Raw genomic sequence first — 13375 nt, forward strand, 5'->3', positions numbered from 1 at the left:
GTTTCAGGGAAAGCATAGCCCTGCTGATTCCTTGAAAGCAGACTTCTCATCTGGAGATGAAGTATTTCCATTGTATTAAGCCACTCAGTTTGTATTGCTTTTTTTATTTTTGAAATAATTATTTTATTTAACTTTATTTATTTATTTATTTTAATTTGACCAGAGATGGGGGTGAGAGAAATGAGAGAGGGAGGGAGGGAAGATGGTAGAGAGAGAGAGAAAGAGAGAGCCACCAGGTCCAGGATGCGAACCACAGTCAGCCATGTAGGAGTCCAGTGCCCTTAACCACCACGTCACCTTCTGGCCCCTGTGTTACTTTCTTATGGCAGCCCCAGGAAACCAATGTTCTTGTCCATAAGAAGACCATGGGAGTTCTCCAATGACCATGTAAATCATGACCTGCATAACACCAGTTAGGCTGAAATTCTCTTGGGAACCCTCATTCTAGACTAAATGTGCAACTTGGATTTCTGTAGTCTATGCCACCCCTGTTAATTCCTTCAAAGAAAGGTTGAAAAGTGAGGTTACTCTAGTCCCCTTTCCAAGGAGTCCAGGCTTATTTTTCTCTCCTGAATGTCATCATTTAAAATTCCTTTGGGATTTGACAAGTTCCCTGTTCTAATGATGCAGAGAACTGTAAAATCCAGGAGGTCCCAGAGAAGTATATTAGTGAGCCGCTTATGCCAACTGAGAATTTCAGTCAAGAAAACATTATGATTAATTGACGTTGCTGATGTGAAAGTAAGTTTTCAGATTTGGGACTTCTCTGAACTTCCTATTGATCTCATTCTATAGGAAATGCACCTAAGCTGTGATGTGAGAAGTGGGTTTTTATTCACTGGGTTCATTTTGATCCCACAAGATTTTTAGGCAATGTTGGACTAAGCATGTAGGTTCAGATTTAGGTAAGTGTGACATTTAGCTGCATCCATTATTAATATTGGAATGAAAGCAAAGGGCAGTATACTAAAATATAAAATAAACCTCCTTAGAACTTACTGGAAGAGCATTTGACTGCAGAAAAATGGTATACATACACATATAAACATTAATCAGTATATTTCATCTGACTCTTCCAATCCAATTTTTATGCCTTAATAGATTATTGCATGGCTGACTGGATCAGTGGTGCAGGAATGGATTGCTCAAGTGGTGCTGAATCTACTTGGGAAGCTGCGGGTTTCATTTCTGGATCAACCTGTGCAGATGGGCATGTGTGTTCATAATCAGCTGGTTGGGAGGGAGAGAGGATCACAACTTGAGATCCTGTTGAGCATGCTTGATTGTCTGTCTGTTTCTCTTTCATGAGGCAAATACACTTGAAAGAAATAATAATAATCTTCAAATTGGGCCTGTATATCTTTCCTCATCCAAACTGTCCTTTCAACCAATAGAGCTGTGTACATCCTGAGCTGGAATGAAGAGTAGAAAAATGAAAAAGGCAAGATCTCTGAGAACTCATGTTTCTGTAAGGTACAAAGACACACACACATACAGGGAGACACACAGTTTTAGTATGAAATGTAAACATAGTGAGTATAAAGAAAAAGTTTCAATTCTTTTCTAGACTGCGAATTTAAAATAACTTTGATCAATGTGTTAAGAGATGTAATGGAAGCAGTAGATAATATTCAAAAACAGGTGGATAATGTAAGCAGAGATAAAAATTCCAGGAAAATATGCAAAAAATACTAGCTATTAAAATTCTATTTATTTTAATAAAATGAAGAATGCCTTTGATGAGCTTAGTAGTATAGACTGCAAACAGCTTAGAAGGAATCTCAGTCTAAAGATATGTTAATGAAAACCTCCAAAACTGAAATATTAGAGAAAAAAGACTGAAAAAAAGAGAACAGAATGTTAAAAAATTGTGGGGCAACTACAAAAGGCATAAATACATGTAGTAGAAATACTGGAAGGTGAATAAAGGGAGGAAGCCGTAGAAGCAATATCTGAAGCAATAATGCCTTAGAATTTTCCCAAAATAAATGCTGGACATATGGACTGCATTGTGTACTCCAAAAATTAGTATGTAGAAATTCAAATCCTCAGTGTCTGTTAATTTGGGAAGAGTAAAGAAGAAATAAAGGTTAGGTGAGACTACAAAGGTGGGTTTCTAATCTGTCAGGATTAATGTTCTTATAAGAAAAGAAACAGATATCGGAGATACCCTCTCTTTCTCTTTATTTCTGCAAATGCACAAAGAAGAGGCCATAAGACGACACAGTGACAAGGAGGTTATACACAAGTCAGAAAGAGGGGCCTCATCAGGAATCAGTTCTGACAGCCTCTTATCTCAGACTTGGACGATTCTCCAAAACTGTGAGAAGATAAATTTGTGTTGTTTGAGCCACCCAGTCGTTGGTATTTTATTATGGCAGTCCAAACAGACTACTACAGACACCAAACCACAGATCCAAAAAACTCAGAATACCAGCTAGATAAATGGAAGCAAACAAACAAATCATCCCAAAATCTACACCTGAGTATATCATATTCAAACTCCACAAAAATCAAAGATAAAAGAAAAATCTTGAAAAAAAAAGATGAGAGAAAAAACACCTTACCTATATAACAAAGGTAAGAATTTATCTGACTTTTCTCTTCAATGTAAGTAAGAAGAATATGAAATGAAATATTTAAAGTGAGAGAATAACCAACTTAGAATTCTGAATATTCTGGAATTATCCTTCATAAGTGAAGAAGAAATGAAGTTTTCTTCTCCAAATAAACATTGAAGGAGTATGTCGCCTTGCAAGAAATGTTTAGAGAAGTTCTTCATAGAGAAGGAAAGTAATACAGGTCAGAAACTTGAATGTAGGGGAGCAGTAGGTGGTGTGGTGGTTGAGGTGCTGTAGGCTCCCACATGGCCGACCACTGTTTGAGTCCTGAATCTGGTGGCCTGCTTTCTTGCTTCCTCTCTCTCTCTCTGGTCAAATTAAAATAAATGAATGAATAAATAAAACTAAATAAATAATTCTTTTTAAAAAAGAAACAAATCTATGTATAGAAAGGAAAGTATTAGAGAGGAAAGAAATAAGTAAAGATAATTGTTTTTATTTTTCTTATTCAGAATTTGCCTAACAGATAGCAATTTGTTCACATTATTAATTGCAACAATGCTAATAAACATATGTTTTTATATATGTATTCTTGTTAGCTCTGTTTACATATATGTGCTTAAAAGCATTGTGAAATGCTATAGAGAAGTGAAACAAATGACAGAAAAGACACAAGGAATGGGAGAGAGAAATTAGCAATATTTTATAATTAGAAGGTATTTACATACACTATTCTGAAGTAGTATACTGTTATTCGATTTGAAAGTGGGCTTGGACTTGTGTAAGTTGTAAATAAGTGTTACAAATTCCAGGGTGATCACTAAAACAAGTTTAAAAAGGAAGCATTATATAATTTAAAAGGTAAGGAGGCAATGTGGAATTGTGTAAAATGATTCAAACCACAATGGTTTTAAAAAAAAGGAAGACAAAAAGAGGAACGAAGACCATGGACAATGGATAGAAAATGGTAATGAATATGGTAGCTATTAATACAAATATATAAATCATCACATCAAATGTCCATAGTCTAAATACCAGTCTAAAAACACAGAGATTGTCAGAGTGGATCAAAAACAAAACTCAACTATTGTTTTCTATAAGAAGTCTACTTAAAAAAAAATAAGTTTATTCCTTTCATGAGAGTGAGAGACAGAAAAATAACCAATCTTGACTGGGTCTTTTGCAATTCCCCCTCTAGACTTCTCAACCAGATAGGATCATGAGTGTGTGAGTGTCAACTGTATAGGTCTACAGAAACTGAATCTGCTATCTTCCATATGGGTCCAACATTTACTAAGCAGGATATTACCACAGACACTGAACCTGCCCAAGAAAATCCATTTTAATATAATGATAACATAAAGATGAGAAGTAAAGGAATGGAGAAAGACATATGCTAACACTAACACAAAGAAAGCTGGAATATTGTTGAATTCTCGATACAGCAGATTTTACAAGAAGCATTATCATGGATGAAGTGGGACATTTCATCATGATAAAGGGATGCATTCTTAAAGAAGACATACTAGTCCTTATAGTGTATGCCCCTAAAGGCAACATGTCAAAATATGTGAGGCAAAAAAACTCATAGAAGTAGATGACTCCACTATTCTATGGTTGGAGAAGTCAAAACTCCTCTATCAGTAACTGAAAGATCCAGTGGGCAGAAAATCAGTAAGGATTTTAGTTGAACTTAATATTGCTACCAATCAACTGGATATAATTGACATCTATAGACAGCAACATCCAATAATAGCAGAATATATCTTTTTTTCAGACTTACATTCACCTAGCTAGGCACATTTTTGGGCCATAGAACAAACTTAACAAATGTAAAGGAATACAAATTATGCAATATATGTTCCCAGAAGACAATGGACTTAAACTGCAATTAATAACAGAAAGATAACTGGAAAATCCCCAAGTAAATGAGATTAAAAAGCACACTTCTGTCAGGGATATTATCAATAGGTGACTAATATTAACTAATATTGACCAATATTGACTAGTTAATCAATATTGTTGGTCAATATTATGGTATAGTCATACAATCAAATTTATGTAGTCATTAAGATATATGTATGATCTCTATGTACAAAAGTGCTGATGATAATGTATATAAAAATATCTTTAGGGGCCAGCAGTTGGCATAATGGCTGTGTCGCTGGCCTCCCCTGTAGTCGACCATGGTTTAAGTCCCAGACCCAGTGGCTTAAACTCACGCTGGGTGCATGTATATGCGTGCCCAAGATCCCTGGAGGAGAATGGAGGAGAAGGGATTGCGGCATGGCCATCCCCCCTGGGGTTGATTACTCTCTGTCTCTCTGTCTCTTTCTGGTGAGTGCACACACCCTATAGCAAAAACTTCTCAAAAAAACATATTTAATAAAAAGTTTTTTAAAAAGATAAATGAACTAGAGATTGACTGTAAAAAACTGTACTTAGAGTCAATAATAATGTATTGTTACTTACAATTTTGTTAAGAGAGTAGATTCCCTGTGTTCTTACCACAATAAAAGAAAATAAAATATTAAAAATAACCCTATACTTCTGAATAAAACATGGGTCAAGAAGGAATCAAGAAATTTTATAAAGTGTTTTTATGTAAATGAAAATATGTAGAATGCAGTAAAAGCATTCCACTAATTGGAGGGAAATTCATAGCATTGAACATATATTAGAAAAGAAGACAAATTTAAATTTAGTATCTAAACTTCTACACTAAGAAGCTGTAACAGAAGAATAAATTCAATGCAAAGTAAGCAGAAGAAAATAATAAAAATTATAGTAGAAATCAATGAAATTTAAAACAGTATATCAATAAAGAAAATCAATGGAACCAAAAGTTGATTTTGAAATGATCAAGAAACTTGGTAAGTTTCTATCCAGGTTAAGTAAGAAAAAAAAGAGAGAGGACACAAATTACTAATGTCAGAAATGAAAGAGGAGCTATTACTATAAATCCTCTGAACATTACAAGGGTAATAAATACTATGAACAACCCTAGAAATTTGATAACTTAGTTGAAATGACTGATTCCCTGAAAGACACAATCTGCCAAAACTCACTCGGTAAGAAATAGACAATCTTGGGTCAGCTGCATAGCATTGTGGTTAAGGGAGCTGGATTCCACCTGACCAACCATGGTTTAAATCCCGGATGAAAAGGAAGAAAAATTTTACTTATAGATGATATGACTGTCTATATAGAAAAGCTGAAAGAAATCAGACACATGGATTTAAAACTAATCCTGGAACTAATAAGCAATTATAACAACATTATAAGAGTAATATACGAAGTTAGTCACTTATATATCAACAATGAACAAGTAAAATTTGAAGTAAAAATACAGTACTATTTACATTAGCGTCTAATAAATGAATTACATATGACACTAGCAAAGTATATACAAAGCTATATAATGACAAGCATAAAACTCCAATAAACAAAATAAAAAAACTAATAAATGTAGAGGTATTTCATTTTTGTAGAGACTCAATATTGTCAAGATGTCAGTTCTTTCTAACTTGATCTATAGATTTGATGCAATCTCAATTAAGATCCCAACTAGTTATTTTGTGGATATTGGCACACTAATTCTAACATTTATATGGAGACACAAAAGATGTAGAATAACTGATACAGTATTGAAGAGAAGAACAAAGTTGTAGGGCTAAAACTACTTGACTTCAAGACTTACTATAAGGCTATAGCAATCACTGTGGTATAAGTAAAGGAATAGATAGACCAATTGACCAATGGAACAGAATATAGAATATAGAAATAGAATCAGCTAGTCTTTGGTGAATGAGCGTCATTTGTGGAGAAAAGATAGTTTTTCCACAAATGACGCTGTAACAATTGGACATTCCCATTTACAAAAAGAAAAACAAAAACAAATCTTGACACAGACCTTACGCTCTTCACCAAAGTTAACTCAAAGTAAATCATAGACCTAAACATAAAATACAATTATAAACACCTAGGAGTAACATACAGAAAATCTAGATGACTGTAAGTTTTCTGATGATTTTTGAGTTATTACACCAATGACACAATCTACGAAATAATTGACAAGCTGGATTTTATTAAAATTAAAAACTTCTGTATGAAAGACACTGTGAAGGACATTGTTCAGAGAGTAAGACAAGTTATTGACTGGGATAAAAACTTTGCAAAAGTTACAGTTGATGAAGAATGGTTATCCAATATATACAAAGAGGTGGTAAAACTTAGCAGAAAGAAAACAACTGGATTTTAAATCTAAATAGACATTTCACCACAGAAGATATATACAGTGGAAAAAAAAAGCATATGAAAAGATGCCCCCCCCATCATGTATCATCAAGAAATTGTAAACTAAAACAATGAGATACCACCACAAGTCAATTAGAATGGCCAGTATTCAGAACCCTGATGCACCAAATGCTGGTGAAGGGGGAGAGCAACAGAAACTCTTGTCCATTGTTCATAAGAATGCAAAAATGGTTTAGTAGCTGTGGAAGAAAGTTTGGCAGTTTCTTAAAAAATGGAATGTACTCTTAGCACATGATCCAAAAATCAAACTCCTTGGTGTTTTTCCCAAAAGAGTTGAAACTTATGTCTGTAGAAAAGACTGCATAAGTATGTTTATACAACTTTATTCATAATTGCCAAATGTGGAAGCAACCAAGATCTCCTTTAGTAGTGAACGGATAAATAAACTGTTATACATCCAGACAATGGAAAATTATTTATTGCTAAAAAGAAATGAGCTTTCCAACTATAAAAGATATAGAAACTTAAATGCTTATTGGTAAGTGAAATAAAACAGTCTGAAAAGTCTACATACTGTATAATTCCAACTATATGACATTCTGGAAAAGGCTAAATTATGCATACAGTAAAAGTCAGTGGTTTTCAAGGGAGGGTAGGGAGAAAGGAGGAATGACTATTAAAACTCAGAAAACTTTTAGGGCAATGAAACTGTAATGATGTTGTAATGTCGTACTCATTGCATTATACTTTTGTCAAAATCCATAGAATGCATAATATGTATAGTGAACTATGATGTTAATTATAGACTTGGGGAGTTAATGAATATGTCAGTAAGTCTTCAGTTGTAACAATACCACTCTGGTGCAGGATGTTGACAGTGAAGAAGGTTGATAACAGGTATATAGGAACTCCTTGTACTTCCTGAATAATTTTGCTGTGAACCTGAAACTGCCCTAAAACAAAGTCCACTAAAGGAGAAAATAAATGGGCAAAGCCTTTGAACAGACTTTTCAGAAAGACGCTATACAAATGGCCAGTAAATACATAAAAAAAGTGTTCAGCATGGCTAATTATTAAAGAAATGCAAATAAAAAACTCAGTGAAATATCTCTTCACACCCATTAGGATGACTGTTAGTCACCAGGCATGGGTGCCTGTCCCAAATCCGAATAGGGTGGAGAAATGGAGAAGAGATTGCACTGTGATCATGCCTCTATAGGAGTGCTTTCTCCCTCTCCTCGCTCTGTCTCTGTGCCTCTCTGGTGAGCACATGCACCCTCTGATTTATAAACAAAGAGACAAACAAAGATGGCTCATAGCAAAAAGTTAAAAAATTACAAGTATTGGTAAAGGTGTGGAGAAATTGGAATTCTTATACATCGTTGATGGGATTGTTACATAGTGCAGCCATTGTGAAAAATATTGATTTCTAAAAAACTTAAATAGTACATTACTACATGATTCAGCACTTTCAGGTATATATCACAAAGAGTTAAAAGCACAGACTAGAACAGATATTTGTATACTTATGTCCATTATTCACAAAAACCAAAATTTGGGAGCAACACAAATGTTCATCAATAGATGAATGAATTAACAAAATATGATACCTCCACACAATGGAGTATTATTCAGCCTTAAAAAGGAAGGAGAGTGGCCTCCTGGCCCCGTAGTTACACACATGACTGACTACAGTTCTTAGCCCAGCCTTAGAAGCTTGAAAAATATGCTGCTTGTGTGTGTATGTGTGCTCCAAATCCTGATAGGATAGAGAAATGGAAAAGGAATTGTAGTGTGAACATGCTTCACTGCAGGTGCTTTCTGCTTCTTTCTCTCTCTTTCAGGAGAGGAAACATACCCTCTGGCAATTAAAGAAGTAGGAAAGATTCTAATGCATGTTACGACATGGGTGAACCTTGAAGACATTATGCTAAGTGAAATGTGCCAGTCACTAAATGATAGATAATGTATGATTCTACTTTTATGAGGTATCTAGTCAAATTCATAGAAACAGAAAATAGAATGATGGTTATCAGGGGATGAGAGGAGTGGGAAATGAAGAATTAGTGTTTAATGGGTGCAGAGGTTCATTTTGGGAAGGTAGGTAAGTTCTGGAATTGGATGATGGCAATGGTTGCATAGCAGTGTAAATGTACTTGACGTGTAAAACTACAGAGTTATACACTTGGAAAAAATGGTTAAAGCGGCTGGCAGGTGGTGTGGTTAAGGTTAGAATACTGGACTCCCACATGGTTGACCACAGTTCAAGTCCTGGACTTGGCAGCTTGCTTTTTCTCTCTCCCTTTCTTGTCAAATAAAATAATAATAAATAAAACAAAATAAATATAGGGCTGGCAGGTGGTGTAGTGGTTAAGGGTGCTGAACTCCCACATAGCTAACTGCAATTCAAGTCCCAGACCTGGTGGCTTTCTTTCTCATTTTCTCTCTCTCACTCTGTCCCTGTCTGGTCATATTAAAATAAATAAATAAATGAATGAATGAATGAATGAATGAATGAATAAATAAATAAATAAATAAATAAAGTTAAATAAAAATTCTTTAAAAAATAAAATGAAATAAATAATTCTTATTTTTACACATTAAAAACAGTACATATTTTATTTTCAAGCACATGATAAACACCAAACTTTCCCTGTACAGCTGTACCCTTCATGAACTCTTTTCACATAGAACTCGGTATATTGGAAGTAAGTTGTTCCTAGTAAAGTTTCTGATGATCAGAAATCAAGATACAGTAGCTGCAAAGGTAAGAGAATTTTGCATCCAACATCTTTGAACCCAAGACAACATACTTTACTCTCAAAGTAAAGGATACATATTTTGCCACATTCTTCAACCCACACAGTACTGCACTGTCAATGTGATCCATGTCAGCTCTGCGTAATTCTTCTCATAAGTATTTCACTTCACGTGAACTGAGGGACTAACCTTAAAATATGCATTATTTCAAGTATGTAAATATGAAAGTACAATTCTACAATCTTAAAGGAAAGGGTAAGTTCCAGCGGCTTTTTATTGTTGGAATCACAGAACACAGAAAACCAGGCTGAGAAGACTCCAAGAAAATGATGGTCGTATTTCACTGTTATCCTTGCCCTTTGGTCATTCATCTTCTAAGAACTTATTATAATTTCTTTGAATGACATTAGACATTTATTTTTATCACAAATGCAATCCAAGTATGAATAAATAAATGTATCATCTTTTAATACCACCCTCCCTCCATGTTCAATTAAATAGAAAAAGTTGCTAAATATCTCTTCATAGACTATTTGGCCACATTTGTCCCACCTGTGGTTTTAAAAAAAAGACTGCAACTTGATTTTCTGAGATCCATCTTGAACCATAGCTCATTCCGTTAAATAAATTCTGGGAAAGAAGTCCTACTGATATTGTTGATAGTCTCCAAAAGGTGAGGATGATAACTGGGTCGAAGGCAACTGGGAGGGGTCTTCAGCAAACTGAGGACCATTAGGAAACTGTGCAGAGACAAACCTTGTCAACAAGATACCAGCTCCTTCAATTAAAGCTAAAAGAGTGCCTCCCATTGCAGCTGACCCAACCATGGCCCCTGATCCATTTCCTGTCTCCAGAATGGCTCCTGTTAAGGCACCACTTTTGATGGAGTATCACGGATATTCTTTTCCTCTGACTTGAACCACGCTATAGTCAATCAAGGAAAACAGACCTCCCCAAACGGCAAAGCTACCTCCCAACTGTGGAGCTCTTGCTTTAATAATTATCAAGCTCCCTCAAAGTCTATGGCTTATTCCCACTGGAGAACTGTGAGAACCTTTGATTGCTTGAAAGATACCAGCTCCTGTGATACCTATTGTAAAGGCCCCTCCACCGTTGACCACAGTTCGCCAGGGGCAGGGTTCTTGCATGCACTCCACCATCCGGGCTCCCTAAATAAATAGCTCTTTTAAAAAAATAAAAAACTGGTTAAAATAATCAATTTTATATTATGTATATTTTGTCACAGTAGGTTAAGAGGTCTTTGTATCTATAGATAAGGGAGACTAGATAAAGGTAAAACCAGACAGATAGAAAGACAGACACTATATAAAGCCAATAGCTAAAAATAAAATTAGAAATGGCAGAAGGTAAGGAATAGGGTAAAGTATGAAACTAGAAATGGAAAATTATTGACAATAACATGTATAATTAAGCCACTATGCAGTATATTCTAGATGGGAAATCACATTTTGTATGCTGTGACAATGCTCAGGGAATTAAGTAAATTAAAAAAATGTTTCAGAAGAAAATTACAATTCACTTGTCACTAGATTCTAGCTTTGTCCATATTTTTAGTTTAAGGTATTTTGTGAAACAATAAAACGTGGGAAAAAAGTTTAGTATGGAAGAGAGAGAAGGGAAAGGGGAAGGAAAAAAAAGTAAAAAATATGCTTAATTGACCAAAAAATGAGAAGTTATTTGTTAATAAGTTTTAGAGTAATATCTTTGCTTTGACTGAGATGCATAGTATTTGTGCTGGAAAAAGAAATGTTGTACACTGCAAAGATGTGAATAAATGTAAATGAAAAAAAATTTTAAAAATACATAAAGGTTAAAAAAAAGAAATTCTGAAGATTGGGTCTGTTCTGTGGGATGTTAGTGATGAGTGACTCAAGGAAAGCTAGATCCCATTGTGGTGACTGCAGTTGGAATTCCCAGCTCGATCCTTGTGAAACATGCCACTGAAGGACTGTAAGAGCGGCATCTTGGTATGACCAGTCCTTGTGGAGGGTCTCTCTCTCTCTTTCTCATGCATGTACTCTTATAAATAAAGAAAAACAATTTTTGATCTAAACATCTAATCAATAACACTATAAAAATTTATTTTTTTAGAGAGAAAAGTTTACTTTTATATAGAGAAACTAAGCAGGGATGATGAAGTGAAGATATGTCAATACTTCAGGACTGAGAAAGAAAACATTGTGAATGTCAGTTTTTTCATTTTGTTTTATGTATTTACTTTTCTGCTTAATGAAATTCTATTTAAAATACCAGAAAAATGAGAACTTTACCCAGAAAAGAAAAAAATGAAAAAAAGAATCATCAAAATTTTGAAAAAGAAATAAATGAGTGTTGATTTATTTATCCTACCCATTGAACGTACTTTAAAACATTACAATAATGAAAGTAATGCATTTCTTTTTTTTTTTTTTGAAAGGTTTTTGCTACAGGGTACATACACTTGCCAGAAAGGCAGAGAGAGACAGAGAGACAGAAAGTGAGAAATCCCCCCACCGGGGTGTATGGCTGTGCTGAAATCCTTCTCCTCCCTTCTCTTCTTGGGATCTTGGGCATGCACACACATGCGCCTGGCGTGAGTTTAAACCACCAGGTCTGGGGCTTGAACCATGGTCAACTACATGGTAGTCCAGTGACATAGCCATAACGCCAATTGCTGGTCCTCAAAATAGTGCATTTCTAATGTATAAAATGATAGTTGGGAGAATGGAGAGAAATGCGGGGAATAACTATATGGAAAAACACCCTTACTGTACAATTATTGGCTTGTTGGAAAAGTCATGATGCAGTTTTGCATAGAAAAACAGAAACATACCTCATGACTTTTATGACAACTCAATTAAGTGTGTTAAAAAAACATTTCTATATGAAGGAATGGAAGAAAGCATTAAAAAAAGTTAACAGTAATTCTCTGGTGTGTGGATTGCCCACAGTTAGTGTGTATTTTGCAAGTATTCAGCAATGATCAATATTAATGATCAATATAAATTTTACAATCAAAGAACATAATTTTCAAAAAAAGAAACGGGAAGAGTCCTGTAAGCTTCCGAATAGCACTCATTCGCTTTTCTGAAAGGCCACCCTTTAGCTTCGCCTGCAGCCCCAAGCCTGGCCCCCACCACCTAACAGCTTTGTGGTCTTTCTCTATATTCTTGTTCCCACATTCAACTCAATGTGTGGGCAGAAACAGAACAAAATGCTGATCTCGAGGAAACACTGTGAGATACTATCGGAGGGAAAAAAAAACCTAAAAAGTAATTTTAAATGAAAATTGGAGGATTTGTCAACAAATTGGAGTGAATCCAGGGAAGAACCAAGGAATGACTGAAGACCTGAGGCTGAAGGCTGGGCTTGAGAGTAGAGATGAAAAGAAAATGTGTTTAACTTGGCTGGACTCTTAAGTAGAGACTTAAAAACAGTACTGGAGCCCAATCAAACTACCATCAGCCACTGCCAGGCAGATCCCCATCCTAAGTAACCCTGAAAGGTCAAAACAAACTCTTAAAATTTCCAGGGCTTTTTAGTTCAACCTGAGGTCAAAGACCATATCTTCTACACAGCACACATTGCTTTCGCCTGGATGCCAAGAACTTGTCTTCGATGTGCATTAAAGATGCAAACATTATGTAGAGGAAGGAAGTCTCTGAGGGCGGCCCAAAAGTTTCCTGGTGACTGAAGATGCCGATACAACCCTACTGGGCCTAATTTTTGTCTCTCCAGGTTTTCACAGCACAAATGCCCTAACCAAATGGGTTATCTTTCTTGTGGTTCACTTTCCC

General features: G+C 35.2%; 1 pseudogene; it reads right to left on the reverse strand.

Annotated features, from left to right (window-relative positions):
* Positions 1–9843: 9843 nt before the first annotated feature.
* The window catches only part of LOC102478679 (mitochondrial import inner membrane translocase subunit Tim17-A pseudogene), a 48622-nt pseudogene continuing 45090 nt past the window's right edge, over positions 9844–13375 (reverse strand).

The sequence above is a fragment of the Tupaia chinensis genome, unplaced genomic scaffold (assembly GCF_000334495.1).
Source record: "Tupaia chinensis unplaced genomic scaffold, TupChi_1.0 Scaffold000088_1, whole genome shotgun sequence".
NCBI lineage: Eukaryota > Metazoa > Chordata > Mammalia > Scandentia > Tupaiidae > Tupaia > Tupaia belangeri.